At 40.5% G+C, this 17906-nt stretch overlaps 1 protein-coding gene across 4 annotated transcripts in view; it reads left to right on the top strand.

Moving 5' to 3' along the window:
- PASD1 (PAS domain containing repressor 1) overlaps window positions 1-17906 on the top strand; it is a 119912-nt gene that overhangs the window by 30925 nt on the left and 71081 nt on the right. The window contains exon 1 of one of the 4 annotated variants that reach the window (XM_081793918.1): window positions 17410-17442. The exons of the other annotated variants lie outside the window; for them this stretch is intronic. The gene's annotated coding sequence lies outside the window, so the exon portion shown is untranslated. Of the gene's footprint in view, window positions 1-17409; window positions 17443-17906 lie in introns of those variants that run through there. 4 annotated transcript variants of the gene reach the window in all.

Genomic DNA, 17906 nt, shown 5'->3' with positions numbered 1-17906 from the left:
GATGGCCAACAGGCACATGAAAAGATGTTCAACGTCGCTCCTTATCAGGGAAATACAAATCAAAACCACACTCAGATACCACCTCACGCCAGTCAGAGTGGCCAAAATGAAGAAATCAGGAGACTATAGATGCTGGAGAGGATGTGGAGAAACGGGAACCCTCTTGCACTGTTGGTGGGAATGCAAATTGGTGCAGCCGCTCTGGAAAGCAGTGTGGAGGTTCCTCAGAAAATTAAAAATAGACCTACCCTATGACCCAGCAATAGCACTGCTAGGAATTTACCCAAGGGATACAGGAGTACTGATGCATAGGGGCACCTGTACCCCAATGTTTATAGCAGCACTCTCAACAATAGCCAAATTATGGAAAGAGCCTAAATGTCCATCAACTGATGAATGGATAAAGAAATTGTGGTTTATATACACAATGGAATACTACGTGGCAATGAGAAAAAATGAAATATGGCCTTTTGTAGCAACATGGATGGAACTGGAAAGTGTGATGCTAAGTGAAATAAGCCATACAGAGAAAGAGAGATACCATATGGTTTCACTCTTATGTGGATCCTGAGAAACATAACAGAAACCCATGGGGGAGGGGAAGGAAAAAAAAAAAAAAAAGAGGTTAGAGTGGGAGAGAGCCAAAGCATAAGAGACTGTTAAAAACTTAGAACAAACTGAGGGTTGATGGGGGGTGGGAGGGAGGGCAGGGTGGGTGATGGGTATTGAGGAGGGCACCTTTTGGGATGAGCACTGGGTGTTGTATGGAAACCAATTTGACAGTAAATTTCATATATTAAAAAATAAAAAAAAAAAAAAAAAAAAGAGAAAGGAGAGCTGTGAAGGTGAAGCAGTTGGCACTAGCTCTCTCACAAGAGGTAACATGAATTCTCTCTATCATCTTTTGTGCTTATACACATTTAATTGGATTAAACAAATATCCAGTAATTTGTACATATAGAGAACAGAAAATCTGCCCTGAGGAAGCTTACGTTCTAATGCACACAGGGCACAATGTATGTATGTATGTATGTATGTATGTATATATGTATGTATTTTTATTTATTTATTTTTCAGAGAGACAGAGATAGCACGAGGGAGGAAAGGGCAGAGAGAGAGGGAGACAGAATCTGAAGCAGGCTGCAGGCTCCAAGCTGTCAATATAGAGCCCGATGCAGGGCTTGAACCCATGAACCATGAGATCATGACCTGAGCCGAAGTTGGATGCTTAACTGACTGAGCCACGCAGGCACCCTGGCACAGTTTATATAGGGGTCTTTGAAGGAAAGACTTAGAGGGAAATCTGGGAAGACTTCTCGGAAACGGTGGCCGAAGGATGGAAGGCAGTCTAGTGTAGTTTTTATTTTTTTTATTTTTTGTTTTAATATTTTTATTGTTTTAAATTTATTTGAGAGAGAGAGAGACAGAGATAGAGACAGAGAGTGTGCGGGGAAGGGGAAGAGAGAGAAGGAGAGAGAGAATCTCAAGCAGGCTCTGCGCTGTCAGCTCAGAGCCTGATGTGGGGCTAAGACTCATGAACCGTGAGATCATGACCTGAATGGAAATCAGGAGGTGAACCCTTAACCAGCTGAGCCACCCAGGCACCCCTAAGTATAGTTTTTAACTCCCAACAACAGACTCCTTATATTCAAATCTCAGATGGATCACCTGCTAGCTGGGTGATCTTGGGCCACCCTACTGTGCCTCAGTTTCCTGAGAAACTGAGATGACAACATCAGAGCCTACCTCATAGAGCTGATGTGAGAATTGAATAAGTTACTTGTTGGAGAGATCAGGGCCACTTTGTAAGTCTGGGATAGTGGGAGATCAAAGGGAGAACTTCAGGAAGAGAGGCAAGATTAGGTTGGTGTATTGGATTGTATTGGCCGCTACGTGAGGATGGACCGAAGCAGAGTAAGAGTGGAGACCGATGAGAACAGGGTGGTTGCAGGAACTGAACTGAAGGGCCTGAGTCTGAGAGGTCTGACATGGAGGAAAGGCAGGAGCAGGCAAATGTGAGCCACAGTGCAGAGGTGGGCTCCAGAGTCAGGCCATGGATGCTGATCAGATTGGGCCCAAACGAGAGCAGGCAAGGAAGAGGGAGGTATGAAAGGTAATAACTTGACAACTTTTGTTTGTAGGAATAGAGTGTTGATGCTCATGCTTGAGGAGTTTTGACATATAACTGGGTAAAGATGAAGAATTTGACTATACTCCTTTTAGATGGTTGTTTTACAATATGGTAGAAACTTAATTCTGGAGAACTGCTGTTGTTGAAACCAAGGGGAATAAATGTTGAGTTTTCTTCATAAATAAGGAAAGGAAAAGAACAAACATTAAATGCCTCCCTGTTGCTGATCACCCAAATTCTTGCATAGCCTTGGGATTCTGAATGGGACAGGCTTGTGGAAGGGACATTCAGTTTGATCCCTGACTAGGAAGCAGGTTACTTAGGGGCTTCATGTATAACCCAGGCAAAGGTGGGAGACAAGATGTAGAAGATTGCACCTGAGTGGGTAGCTAGATAGCTCAGAAGTTTCCCATTTATTCATATGCTGTCGTCCATATCAATTGGGCTTCCAAAATAGTTTAGAGATCTGTCAGAGTAATCATCTGAGTTTAATAACAGAGAAAGAAAGTGGGTAGTGGAACAAGACAGGGCAAACTCATTTTCCCTGAGGTTTGAAAAGAAGTACAGAGGAGATATGAAACCAATGTTTACAGACTGATTCAAATCCCAGTTCTGTCAGGTACTAGCTATGTAACCTCAGACAAGTTATTTAAACCCTAATTGAAAAAAATTTTTCCAGTATTATTGACTCATATGGAATTTAAGAAACAAAACAAAGGGAAAAAAACCCCAAAATGGACTCTTAAATACAGAGAACAAACTGATGGTTGCCAGAGGGGAATAGGGGGATATGAAATAGATAAAGGGGATCAAGACTACACTTATCTTGATGAGCACCGAGAAATGTATAGAATTATTGAATCATTATATTGTACAACTGATGCTAATAGAATTTCAATAACAAACAATGGAGAGAACTTGGTCATTAGGTTAAAAAAAAAGTTTTATTGAGTTATAATTGACACATAACCGTGTTTAAGTTTAAGGTGCACAACATAATGATTTATGTATATATTGCAAAACGATTACCACAATAAGTTAACATCCATCACATTACATAGTCACAGTTTTTTTCTTTGTACTGACAACTTTTAATATCTACTCTCATGGCACCTTTTAAATATACAATACAGTATTGTTAACTTTAGCCACCAGGCTGTAAATTACACCTCCAGAGCTCATTTATTTTATAACTGGAAGTTTGTACCTTTTGACCATCTTCTCCCATATCCCCCACCCCCATCCACCACCTATAGCAACCACCAATCTGTTCTCTGTTGCTATGTGGTATATATTTTTAAGATTCCACATGTAAGTGAGATCATACACTATTTGTCTTTCTCTTTTTAAATTTTTAAAAACTATTTTTGAGAGAGAGGGAGAGAGTGAGAGAGAATGCAAGCAGGGGGTGGGGGGCAGAAAGAGAGGGAGACAGAATCTGAGGCAGGCTCCAGGTTCTGAGCTGTCAGCACAGAGCTCTATGTGGGGCTCAAACTCACGAACCGTGGGATCATGACCTGAGCCAAAGTCAGAAGCTTAACTGACTGAGCCACCCAGGTGCCCCTCTCTGTCTCAATTCATTTAGCATAATGCTCTCAAGTTCCATCTATGTTGTTGCAAGTGGCAGAATGTCCCTCCTTTTTATGACTTGTTGGTATTCCATGTGAGAAATGGAAGTAATAGCACCTGTCACATGGTACTATTGTGAGGATTAAATGGTAGTTTTTGCAATACACAGAACCTAGCATGTATGTACTAAATTCCATAAATCTTGGTGATTATGGCTCCATCTCTGCTGCCACTGTCCCACTGCAAGTCTTCAACGTCTACCGGCTGAACTCCTCAGGTCTTCTAACCCCATGCTTCTCAAAGGTTAGTGTGTGTAGGCATTACCAGAGGTCTTGTAGCATGAGGATTCTGATTCAGCAGATCTGGAGCAGCTTGAGAATTTGCTTTCAGGCAAGACCAACCATGCTGGGGGGGGGGCACACTTTAAAATGCAGAAGTCTAATTGGCATCCCTTCTTTCAGCCTCAACTTCTTTGTAATCATCTAACTCATTCCCAGGGTGATCTTCGTAAAATACCAATGTCGATTATGTCATTACAAAATATCAATTCAAGTAAGAGCACTTCCAAGTGTTCCCACAGGATACTAGGGTAGATCAAATTCATACTTCTCATCAGCCTAATACTCAAAACTCTTTGCTTCTGGCCCCAACTACTTTCCTAGTGTTCTTGGTTTCAGTTACACTGTGTTGCTTGCTGAGCAAGCCTGGCACTTTATTTTTGGTTTCGTTTTGCATTTTTTTTTATTGTGGTAGTAGAATACACATAACATAAAATTTATCATTTTAACCATTTTTAAAGCATGCAGCCGAGTGGTGTTAAATGCATTTTATATTGCTGTGCAGCTATTGCCACTCTCCATCTCCACAGCCTTTCCATCATCCCCAAATGAAACTCTGTACCTGTTAAACAGTATCTCCCATTTCTCCTCCCCCCAGCCCCTGGTAACCACCATTTTGCTTTCTGTTTCTTATCATACTTTGCTGTCCATTATTTCAGTGAATCTTCACAACAGCCCTGTGAAGTGGTGCTATTATTATTCCCATTTTGTAGATGAGGAAACTGGGGCCCAGAAAGGTCAAGGTAATTTGTCTGGGTTCACATGCTAGGCATCAGTAAGAACAGTTTGATGTCACTATACCATGATGTTTCACCTTGGTACCTTTACTCAGACTCTGTTTTCTGCCTGTGATGTCCTCTCCTCTCCATTTAGCAGTTGAGGTCTTTTGGATCCATTGCATAATTGTCTCAGATGCCTTCTGTGAAGCTTCTAGCCCAGTAGTGATAATTCCCTTGCCTTCAATCCATGGATTTATGTAGATGTCAGTCTTTCCCATAAACCTGTGCACTGCCAAGGTATAGTGGGCACAGGGATTGAATGAATTGCTGAAATTTCAGAAATGGCAGGACCATGGAAAGGTTTTATAGAACATCAAGAAACTTAATTGGAATAAGATTAGAAATTTAGTGGATTGTTGATTTCTTTCAGGAACATGTTTAGTTTTTCCAGCACCATATAAAAACTGGAAATATCTTGCAGGAATGTTGAAGAATGTACAAAACTTTTGCTTCTTAGTATTGCCTCAGACTAAGAGAACATACAGAATTCGTAAAACTGTAAAACCAATAAGAGATACACTTGTACTAGGAGGTTGGAAGATGGCGGCATAGGAGGACGCTGGGCTCACCGCTAGTCCTGCTGATCACTTAGATTCCACCTACACCTGCATAAATAACCCAGAAAACCGCCAGAGGATTAGCAGAATGGAGTCTCCGGAGCCAAGCGCAGACGAGAGGCCCACGGAAGAGGGTAGGAAGGGCGGCGAGGCGGTGCACGCTCCACGAACTGGCGGGAGGGAGCCGGGGCGGAGGGGCAGCCTGCCTGCCAAGCAGAGCCCCCGAATCTAGCTGGCAAAAGCAGAGGGGCCAGACGGAGTGTGTTCCGACAGCAAGCGCGACTTAGCGTCTGGGAGGTCATAAGTTAACAGCTCTGCTCGGAAAGCGGGAAGGCTGGAGGACAAAGGGAGGGAGAGTTGCTGAGCCCCCGGACGACAGACTCAGCTTGGCGGGGCACAAAGGCGCTTACCAGCGCCATCTCCCTCGCCCATCCCCCAGCCAAAATCCCAAAGGGAACCAGTTCCTGCCAGGGAACTTGCTCGCTCCACGCAAACACCCAACTCTGTGCTTCTGCGGAGCCAAACCTCCGGCAGCGGATCTGACTCCCTCCAGCTGCCACAGGGCCCCTCCCGAAGTGGATCACCTAAGGAGAAGCGAGCTAAGCCTGCCCCTCCTGCCCCCATGCACCTTGCCTACCCACCCCAGCTAATACGCCAGATCCCCAGCACCACAAGCCTGGCAGTGTGCAAGTAGCCCAGACAGGCCATGCTACCCCACAGTGAATCCCGCCCCTAGGAGAGGAGAAGAGAAGGCACACACCAGTCTGACTGTGGCCCCAGTGGTGGGCTAGGGGCAGACATCAGGTCGCACTGCGGCCCCGCCCACCAACTCCAGTTATACACCACAGCACAGGGGAAGTGCCCTGCAGGTCCGCACCACTCCAGGGACTATCCAAAATGACTAAATGGAAGAATTCCCCTCAGAAGAATCTCCAGGAAATAACAACAGCCAATGAACTGATCAAAAAGGATTTAAATGATATAACAGAAAGTGAATTTAGAATAATAGTCATAAAATTAATCGCTGGGCTTGAAAACAGTATAGAGGACAGCAGAGAATCTCTTGCTACAGAGATCAAGGGACTAAGGAACAGTCACGAGGAGCTGAAAAACGCTTTAAACGAAATGCAAAACAAAATGGAAACCACGACGGCTCGGATTGAAGAGGCAGAGGAGAGAATAGGTGAACTAGAAGATAAAGTTATGGAAAAAGAGGAAGCTGAGAGAAAGATAAAAAAATCCAGGAGTATGAGGGGAAAATTAGAGAACTAAGTGATACACTAAAAAGAAATAATATATGCATAATTGGTATCCCAGAGGAGGAAGAGAGAGGGAAAGGTGCTGAAGGGGTACTTGAAGAAATAATAGCTGAGAACTTCCCTGAACTGGGGAAGGAAAAGGCATTGAAATCCAAGAGGCACAGAGAACTCCCTTCAGACGTAACTTGAATCGATCTTCTGCACGACATATCATAGTGAAACTGGCAAAATACAAGGATAAAGAGAAAATTCTGAAAGCAGCAAGGGATAAACGTGCCCTCCCATATAAAGGGAGACCTATAAGACTCGTGACTGATCTCTCTTTTGAAACTTGGCAGGCCAGAAAGGATTGGCACGATATCTTTAGTGTGCTAAACAGGAAAAATATGCAGCCGAGAATCCTTTATCCAGCAAGTCTGTCATTTAGAATAGAAGGAGAGATAAAGGTCTTCCCAAACAAACAAAAACTGAAGGAATTTGTCACCACTAAACCAGCCCTACAAGAGATCCTAAGGGGGATCCTGTGAGACAAAGTACCAGAGACATCACTACAAGCATAAAACATACAGACATCACAATGACTCTAAACCCGTATCTTTCTATAATAACACAGAATGTAAATGAATTAAATGCGCCAACCAAAAGACGTAGGGTATCAGAATGGATAAAAAAACAAGACCCATCTATTTGCTGTCTACAAGAGACTCATTTTAGACCTGAGGACACCTTTAGATTGAGAGTGAGGGGATGGAGAACTATTTATCATGCTACTGGAAGCCAAAAGAAAGCTGGAGTAGCCATACTTATATCAGACAAACTAGACTTTAAATTAAAGGCTGTAACAAGAGATGAAGAAGGGCATTATATAATAATTACAGGGTCTATCCATCAGGAAGAGCTAACAATTATAAATGTCTATGCGCCGAATACCGGAGCCCCCAAATATATAAAACAATTACTCACAAACATAAGCAACCTTATTGATAAGAATGTGGTAATTGCAGGGGACTTTAACACTCCACTTACAGAAATGGATAAGATCATCTAGACACACGGTCAATAAAGAAATAAGGGCCCCGGGGCGCCTGGGTGGCGCAGTCGGTTAAGCGTCCGACTTCAGCCAGGTCACGATCTCGCGGTCCGTGAGTTCGAGCCCCGCGTCAGGCTCTGGGCTGATGGCTCGGAGCCTGGAGCCTGTTTCCGATTCTGTGTCTCCCTCTCTCTCTGCCCCTCCCCCGTTCATGCTCTGTCTCTCTCTGTCCCAAAAATAAATAAAAAATGTTGAAAAAAAAATTAAAAAAAAAAAAAAAAAAAAGAAATAAGGGCCCTGAATGATACATTGGATCAGATGGACTTGACAGATATATTTAGAACTCTGCATCCCAAAGCAACAGAATATACTTTCTTCTCGAGTGCACATGGAACATTCTCCAAGATAGATCATATACTGGGTCACAATACAGCCCTTCATAAGTTCACAAGAATTGAAATTATACCATGCATACTTTCAGACCACAATGCTATGAAGCTTGAAATCAACCACAGGAAAAAGTCTGGAAAACCTCCAAAAGCATGGAGGTTAAAGAACACCTTACTAAAGAATGAGTGGGTCAACCAGGCAATTAGAGAAGAAATTAAAAAATATATGGAAACAAACGAAAATGAAAATACAACAATCCAAACGCTTTGGGACGCAGCGAAGGCAGTCCTGAGAGGAAAATACATTGCAGTCCAGGCCTATCTCAAGAAGCAAGAAAAATCCCAAATACAAAATCTAACAGCACACCTAAAGGAAATAGAAGCAGAACAGCAAAGGCAGCCTAAACCCAGCAGAAGAAGAGAAATAATAAAGATCAGAGCAGAAATAAACAGTATAGAATCTAAAAAAACTGTAGAGCAGATCAACGAAACCAAGAGTTGGTTTTTGGAAACAATAAACAAAATTGACAAACCTCTAGCCAGGCTTCTCAAAAAGAAAAGGGAGAGGACCCAAATAGATAAAATCATGAATGAAAATGGGATTATTACAACCAATCCCTCAGAGATACAAACAATTATCAGGGAATACTATGAGAAATTATATGCCAACAAATTGGACAACCTGGAAGAAATGGACAAATTCCTAAACACCCACACTCTTCCAAAACTCAATCAGGAGGAAATAGAAAGCTTGAACAGACCCATAACCAGTGAAGAAATTGAATCGGTTATCAAAAATCTCCCAACAAATAAGAGTCCAGGACCAGATGGCTTCCCAGGAGAGCTCTACCAGATGTTTAAAGCAGAGATCATACCTATCCTTCTCAAGCTATTCCAAGAAATAGAAAGGGAAGGAAAACTTCCCAACTCGTTCTATGAAGCCAGTATTACTTTGATTCCTAAACCAGACAGAGACCCAGTAAAAAAAGAGAACTACAGGCCAATATCCCTGATGAATATGGATGCAAAAATTCTCAATAAGATACTAGCAAATCGAATTCAACAGCGTATAAAAAGAATTATTCACCATGATCAAGTGGGATTCATTCCTGGGATACAGGGCTGGTTCAACATTCGCAAATCAATCAACGTGATACATCACATTAACAAAAAAAAAGAGAAGAACCATATGATCCTGTCAATCGATGCAGAAAAGGCCTTTGACAAAATCCAGCACCCTTTCTTAATAAAAAAACCCTTGAGAAAGTCGGGATAGAAGGAACATACTTAAAGATCATAAAAGCCATTTATGAAAAGCCCACAGCTAACATCATCCTCAATGGGGAAAAACTGAGAGCTTTTTCCCTGAGATCAGGAACACGACAGGGATGCCCACTCTCACCGCTGTTGTTTAACATAGTGTTGGAAGTTCTAGCATCAGCAGACAACGAAAGGAAATCAAAGGCATCAAAATTGGCAAAGATGAAGTCAAGCTTTCACTTTTTGCAGATGACATGATATTATACATGGAAAATCCGATAGACTCCACCAAAAGTCTGCTAGAACTGATACATGAATTCAGCAAAGTTGCAGGATACAAAATCAATGTACAGAAATCAGTTGCATTCTTATACACTAACAATGAAGCAACAGAAGGACAAATAAAGAAACTGATCCCATTCACAATTGCACCAAGAAGCATAAAATACCTAGGAATAAATCTAACCAAAGATGTAAAAGATCTGTATGCTGAAAACTATAGAAAGCTTATGAAGGTAATTGAAGAAGATATAAAGAAATGGAAAGACATTCCCTGCTCATGGATTGGAAGAATAAATATTGTCAAAATGTCAATACTACCCAAAGCTATCTACACATTCAATGCAATCCCAATCAAAATGGCACCAGCATTCTTCTCGAAACTAGAACAAGCAATCCTAAAATTCATTTGGAACCACAAAAGGCCCCGAATAGCCAAAGTAATTTTGAAGAAGAAGATCAAAGCAGGAGGCATCACAATCCCAGACTTTAGCCTCTACTACAAAGCTGTGATCATCAAGACAGCATGGTTGGCACTAAAACAGACACATAGACCAATGGAATAGAATAGAAACCCCAGAACTAGACCCACAAACGTATGGCCAACTAATCTTTGACAAAGCAGGAAAGAACATCCAATGGATAAAAGACCGTCTCTTTAACAAATGGTGCTGGGAGAACTGGACAGCAACATGCAGAAGGTTAAAACTAGACCACTTTCTCACACCATTCACAAAAATAAACTCAAAATGGATAAAGGACCTGAATGTGAGACAGGAAACCATCAAAACCCTAGAGGAGAAAGCCGGAAAAGACCTCTCTGACCTCAGCCGTAGCAATCTCTTACTCGGCACATCCCCAAAGGCAAGGGAATTAAAAGCAAAAATGAATTACTGGGACCTTATGAAGATAAAAAGCTTCTGCACAGCAAAGGAAACAACCAACGAAACTAAAAGGCAACCAACGGAATGGGAAAAGATATTTGCAAATGACATATCAGACAAAGGGCTAGTATCCAAAATCTATAAAGAGCTCACCAAACTCCACACCTGAAAAACAAATAACCCAGTGAAGAAATGGGCAGAAAACATGAATAGACACTTCTCTAAAGAAGACATCCAGATGGCCAACAGGCACATGAAAAGATGTTCAACGTCGCTCCTTATCAGGGAAATACAAATCCAAACCACACTCAGATATCACCTCACGCCAGTCAGAGTGGCCAAAATGAACAAACCAGGAGACTATAGGTGCTGGCGAGGATGTGGAGAAACGGGAACCCTCTTGCACTGTTGGTGGGAATGCAAATTGGTGCAGCCGCTCTGGAAAGCAGTGTGGAGGTTCCTCAGAAAATTAAAAATAGACCTACCCTATGACCCAGCAATAGCACTGCTAGGAATTTACCCAAGGGATACAGGAGTACTGATGCATAGGGGCACTTGGACCCCAATGTTTATAGCAGCACTCTCAACAATAGCCAAATTATGGAAAGAGCCTAAATGTCCATCAACTGATGAATGGATAAAGAAATTGTGGTTTATATACACAATGGAATACTACGTGGCAATGAGAAAGAATGAAATATGGCCTTTTGTAGCAACGTGGATGGAACTGGAGAGTGTGATGCTAAGTGAAATAAGCCATACAGAGAAAGAGAGATACCATATGGTTTCACTCTTATGTGGATCCTGAGAAACTTAACAGAAACCCATGGGGAAGGGGAAGGAAAAAAAAAAGAGGTTAGAGTGGGAGAGAGCCAAAGCATAGGAGACTGTTAAAAACTTAGAACAAACTGAGGGTTGATGGGGGGTGGGAGAGAGGGGAGGGTGGGTGATGGGTATTGAGGAGGGTACCTTTTGGGATGAGCACTGGGTGTTGTATGGAAACCTATTTGACAATAAATTTCATATATTGAAAAACAAAACAAAACAAAAAAAAAGAGATACACTTGTAGATCCAACTTTGTTTTTCTAGATTGGGGTTTGACTGCCTTCCTTCCTTCCTTCCTTCCTTCCTTCCTTCCTTCCTTCCTTTCTTTCCTTCCCTCTTTCCCTCACCGCCCCCCACCCCCACCTCTTTCTCTCTTTCTCTCTTTCTTTCCCTCTCTGATTTTTAGGAACAGAATTAGCAGGATGAGAGTTGTTCGGCAACCTTTGGCTGTTCATCAGCATTTTGCCAAGTAGGACTCAGTGTTTGTTTATTTATTTTTTTTGTTAACTTATTCATTCACCAAACATTTATTCAGCATATGTATTCTTCCAGGAACAGGTTGGCGTGCTGAGAATGCAACAGTAAGCACAAATAACCTGACCCTGTCCTCAGAAGGGACCACAGAAGGGACACAAAATGAGCATCTGCTTTGGTCTAGGAATGAGCGGACATTTTACTTGTGCAGGTGTATGTTCTCCTATGCAAATAGGTTCATTTTCTCCAGTGCCTGGCTTCCCCACCACCTCATCCATACCAAGGCCCATGACTGTGCATTGAGAGCTTGCTGAAAGAATTCAGGTTCGAGAAAGAAAAGTCACCCTGATCCTGTTTCTGGATCTCTTTTGGAGCATGACTTTGCCACTTGCCCTTTCCTGGCTTATTTGGTATGGTATTTGGCACCCATATTACATAATCCAGTTGAGATTAATTTCCATTCTTAATTTTATCCATTGGAAAATCATGTTCCCTTAAGATGGATGAGTAACTGATGAAATATAGTCTTACGAGATGTAATTTCTGAAGAAAGTTTTGATTGAAAATAAATTGGAAAATTCCACTGACTTGGTTGATATATTTATGCCATACACATTGGACATCATTACTGTCTACATGAAAATTGTAAATATTTCATTCTTTCTCACTGATTAAATATCTTTAATAAACCTTATATGAGTAAGAGACGATGACTTCATTCAAATTTTTGAAGTATGCCATCATGCATTTTCCCCTATACACTTAAAATAATCCCCAGAATCATAGTGATATTTGAAAGACTACTTTACTTGAGCAATTGTTTATTTAAAAATGTGTGTGTGTGTGTGTGTGTGTCTGTCTGTCTCTCTGTCTGTATAAAGGAAGAGTTGGTTCCTGATAATGCACAGCAAATTTTATAACTACAAATATATGGCATGATTATCTTCCACAGTGGTATTTTAAATACTCTGAGGTTTTTATTTTAAATAAACAAATATTGTAACCAGAGTAATACCCTAAAATGGATTCACTGTTACATTCTGCTTTTCTTCAGACCCTATCTGGTTTTCTTTAGAATTCCATATAAACATTTTAAATGATGTTTACGTGAGCCAAACACTTTCTGGCCATTATTGGTCTGTGAAGGCCGCAAGGATTTCCTTCTCTGTCAGTGGGGCCAAGGCTAACTGACAGATAGATTGGTGGGGCTGAAGCAGGGGGTGGGGGGCAAATTTATCAGCAGAGCACAGTTAGGGCTGTGGTGAGCTAGGACTAAATCTGCTGACTGGCTCATTAGGCCTCCCGGTGATGGCCTGTGATTAGGCAGCCCTACAGAGAAGGGAGTTGTTCCTTGGTTACGGAGCACTAACTAGTTAACCTCAGCCTCTTCAGATGTGGCAGGGTGAAGATGTGCTCTGTTTCTTGCTAGACCTCTCTCTTTATGAAAGAGAATATTTTTCATGATTGCATTTGTTATCACCAGAAACTACTGCTGGCATTTTCAACTGAATTCTCCCCATTTATGCTGGAACCCCTATTTGTCTATTGCTCTTTCTGTGGCACTTTTAGTAGCCCTGCTCTTTGCCCTTTTCAGATTTATTCCAGTCCCTTGACTGCTGTACTTTTTCTTGTTGAACCTCCCCTATTTCTGCCTGCAACTTCTTACTCAATCTTTACATTAGGGCCCAACATTTCAAGCACTTTCTCTGACCAATATCAGTGCCTCTTTTCTTCCTTGGTGCTCAGGAAAACTCTAAGCAGAGATCAATCTGACCATTTCCCTCCTCCATTCCTACGTGTGGGCTGTTTGTTGCTTTGGAGAAAATCTTGCTTCCGTGCAGCTTAGTACCACTATACAGTCATGCTCTGCCACCACATGTTGTTCATGATGAGGATACACATTAAGTGGCATCATAGCCTGACTCCGTCACTGGGCTGAGACACCACTTACTCATGACATGTTAGATTTATCCATCTGGCCCACTGCATGGTGATTGACCTCCTCAGGGTTCTCTCTTGTCTCAAGTGGCATCAAGAAACCTCTGCATGACCAGTTGTTTGCCCTTGATTCACTCCCTGAGAAGACTGCATCTCCCTCACACTCCTTTAGATTGTATACTGCTACTAATACTAACATCTCTAATTAAAACTAAAATTTATTGGGTGGCTACTATGTGCTAGACACAGTGCTAGCCACTTTTATGTCCATTAGTTTAATTATCACAGAAACCTTGGCATGTAGGTATGATAATTCAGACTTTACAGTTGAGATAATTGATAGACATAAGGGTTAAAGAACTCACCGATGCCTCACAACTATAAAGGGATAGAGTTGTGATTTGAACCCAAGTCCAGTTGATTCGAAGCCCACACTCTTCACTGTTCAGCACTGGCTCTATATTATTTTTGAGAGGTGTTTCTTAATTTTGAATGTTACACATATAGCAAGCTTAATAAATGCAAAAAGCTGGAAAAAATAAAATAAAACAATTTAAATAAAAAATAGTTTTAATCACACATCGTTCCATCACTCAGAGACACTTCTGAATGTTTTCTTTTCCTAGTCCTGTTTTCTACACCACATTTTATTCGTGTATGTATCATATTTTACATGGTTGGGATAATATAACATATACTATTTTATGACCTTCTTTTTCACCAATAACAAGTATTTTTTCATAATATGGATTGGTTACAAAATGCTTTTCAGTGGCCTCTGCACTGATTAAAAACACATAAAAAATCCACCAGGGAATGTTGCAAATGCTGATACTTCCCATGAAATAAGAAATGTAATTTTAGGAGAAAGGATAAAGAAAGCTGGACTCCTAGTGGTGGGCCAATGCAACAAGTGTAGACATTTCACATGGAGCTTCATTAAAATTCAGCTTTATAAATCCTCAAGCACAACAAGCAAAGGTGGATGAGTCCAAGTATTTATCTGAAATTGTGGAGATTTACTGGAAAGGTCATCATCAGCCCTAAGATATGTAAGTAAATCCTTTGAATTACATTGCTATAGTCTTTATTCTGGTTTGCATCCAAAAATGTCATGACCTTGCTACTCAGCCTTATTTTCTCCCTCCCACAGCTGCATAGTGTAATCACTATGAGCCTAGCTTGAGTCCTCGAGTTGGTCTCAGGATGTGTTCACTTTGATTCTAATAAGATTAAACCTTTAGTGGCATTTAGTCCTGATCTGTTTCTACTGGGAGCTGATGGCGCATGTTATGCGTGTCACACAGGCCCCAGATATGGCCCCTGCAAAATGTTTCAAGAATATTAGCAGCAGGAGCCCAGATGTGATCAGCAAGTCCCTTGTCTCCAGAGAAGACTAATATTGCCATGGAAGAGTCTGGTAACTTATTTGGCTCTGGCAGTTTAAAGACTGAGAGATAAAGTAGAGATTCCTTCAACTGTGGATCTTATCCCAACTGAACACTGATAACCTGTGTCATCACAATTTTCACACTAGGAAGTATCTGCATAAATGATTCTCAACTACAGAGCGCAAATGATTAATTACAGAAATTAGTTCATGGTATATTCCCATTATCCATCAATTCAGTGTGTTTTCTTGTGAACTAAAAGAAAAAGTATGTGTATGTGCATGTACACACACACACATACACCCACTCCATGGTAGAAATTTCAAAATTATAATGCTTCTTTTGTCATAAACCAGATTTTAATTTATGCATAGAGCTGTTCCTTAATGGGTGTCTTTTGTCTCATTATTCCATACCTGTGTTTTGCACCACTGTTCATTTACTGAAATACTATAGCTTTATAGTAAGCCTCAGTGTCTAGTAGGACACATCCTTTTACACTGTTGTTGTTCTTCAAGATTATTGTGGGTCTTTCTGATTCATTGCTTCCCATAGGAATTTTGTAATAAACTTGTCAAGTTATATAGAAAAGCAAACTTAAGCAAAAAATCTACTGAACTTTGATCAGAATTACATTAATTTGTAGATTAGTTGGGGAGATCTGATATTTTTATGATATTGGGACTTCCTGTCCAGGGATATGGCATATCTTTCCATTTATTTAGGTCTTCTTTTGTCTGTTTTAACAAAGACATTTTCTGTGTAGTGTTTTAGTACCTTTTTGTTAAATTAACTACTGAGCACTGTATAGTTTTTCTTTTTTTTAAATTTTTTTAATCTTTATTTTTATTTTTGAGAGAGGGACAGAGTGTGAGCAGGGGAGGAGCAGAGAGAGAGGGAGACACAGAATCTGAAGCAGGCTCCAGGCTCTGTGCTGTCATGGAGCTCGAACTCACGAACTGTGAGATCATTACCTGAGCCAAAGTCGGACGCTCAACCAACTGAGCTACCCAGGAGCTCCTCTTTTCTTTTTTTTAAGTAGGGTAATAGTTTTTAAAAATATTTTTATTATTGAAGTATAGTTGATATACAATGTTATATTTGTCAAGTGCACAACATAGTGATTTGACATTTATATACATTATGAAATTCTCACCACAGTAAGTGTAGTCCCCATCTGTCACCATACAAGGATATTATAATATTATTGACTATATTACACATGCTGTAGTTTTCATCTCCATGATTTATTCATTTTATAATTGGAAATTTGTACCTCTTCATCCCCTTCACCTATTTTACCCATCCCCCACCCCCTCTCCTCTGGCAACCACAAGTTTTATGATTTCTATATGAGGAAACCTATAAATTTATTTAAAAACATGAAAAATGATTTGTGTAATTAAGGAGATATAACTTTTCTTGGAAATACATAATACCATAAGTATGTATAATGCAATTTTAATAAATTACAATCCGATTATTGAAGTTTGGGGAATTAAAACACAATTTTCATAATCATTCAGTTATAGAAATGTTGTCTAATTTCCTTTGTTTAAATCTTTTTCAAAGGTTTCTTCTGTGACCCACAAATTATTTACAAGTATGTTATTTAGGGGCGCCTGGGTTGCTCAGTTGGTTAAGCATCCGACTTCGGCTCAGGTCATGATCTCACAGTCTGTGAGTTCAAGCTCCGTGTCGGGCTCTGTGCTGACAGCTCGGAGCCTGGAGCCTGCTTCAGATTCTGTGTCTCCCTCTCTCTGACCCTCCACCATTCATGCTCTGTCTCTCTCTCTCTGTCTCAAAAATAAATAAACATTAAAAAAATTAAAAAAAAAGAAGTATGTCATTTAACTTCCAAGTGTTCAGGGGTTTTCCTGAGATTTTTTTATTTATTATTGATTTATAATTTATTTATTTATTTATTAATGTTTCTTTATTTTTTGAGAGAGAGCAAGCTGGGGAGGGGCAGAGAGAAAGAGAGAGAGAGAGACAGAGAGAGAGAGAGAGAGAGAGAGAGAATCCCTAGCAGGCTGTGCACTGTCAGAGCCTGATGCAAGACTCGAACTCACAAACCGTGAGATCATCACCTGAGCTAAAACCAAGAGTCAGAAGCTTAATTGACTGAGCCACCCAGGTGCCCCTTGATTTCTAATTTAATTCTATTTTGGTAAGAGAACATAATCTGTATGGTTTTAATGCTTTAAACTTACTTAAACTGGTTTTATGACCCAGCATATTTTGGATCTTTATAAGCGTTATACATAGAAATGTATATTCTATAGTTGCTAGGCGTCATGTTCTGTAAACATATGGGGCCAAGTTTGTTGGCACTGTGGTAAGTCTTTGATACCCTTACTTATTTTGTGTTTACTTGCTCTATTGATTACTGGTAGAGAAGTATTGAACTCACCAACTATAATTGTGGATTTATTTCTTATTTCGGTTCTTACTCTATTTTGAAGCTTTGTAATTAGGTGCATATCTATTTAGGATTCTTAATGTTTCCTTGTTTGACTCCTTTATCATTGTGAAATGTCCCTCTTTTTCCTTAGTACTATTCCTTACCTAAAGTCTTGTCTGATATTAATTAGACATTCAAGCTTTTTGTCATTGGGATTACATAGTATATGCTTCTATTCTTTTACTTGTAACCTAGCTGTGTCTTTCTATTCTTTTACTTGTAACCTAGCTGTGTCTTTACAATTAAGGTATCCTGTAGACACTAGAATAGTTGACCCTTGAACAATACTGGTTTGAACTGCATCAGTCCACTTATGTGGATTTTTTTTAAAAAAATAC

This window comes from Panthera onca, chromosome X (assembly GCF_046562875.1).
Source record: "Panthera onca isolate mPanOnc1 chromosome X, mPanOnc1 haplotype 2, whole genome shotgun sequence".
Taxonomy (NCBI): Eukaryota; Metazoa; Chordata; class Mammalia; order Carnivora; family Felidae; genus Panthera; species Panthera onca.
Note: the sequence above shows the minus strand (reverse complement) of the source record. Positions and strands in the feature narration are given on the sequence as shown.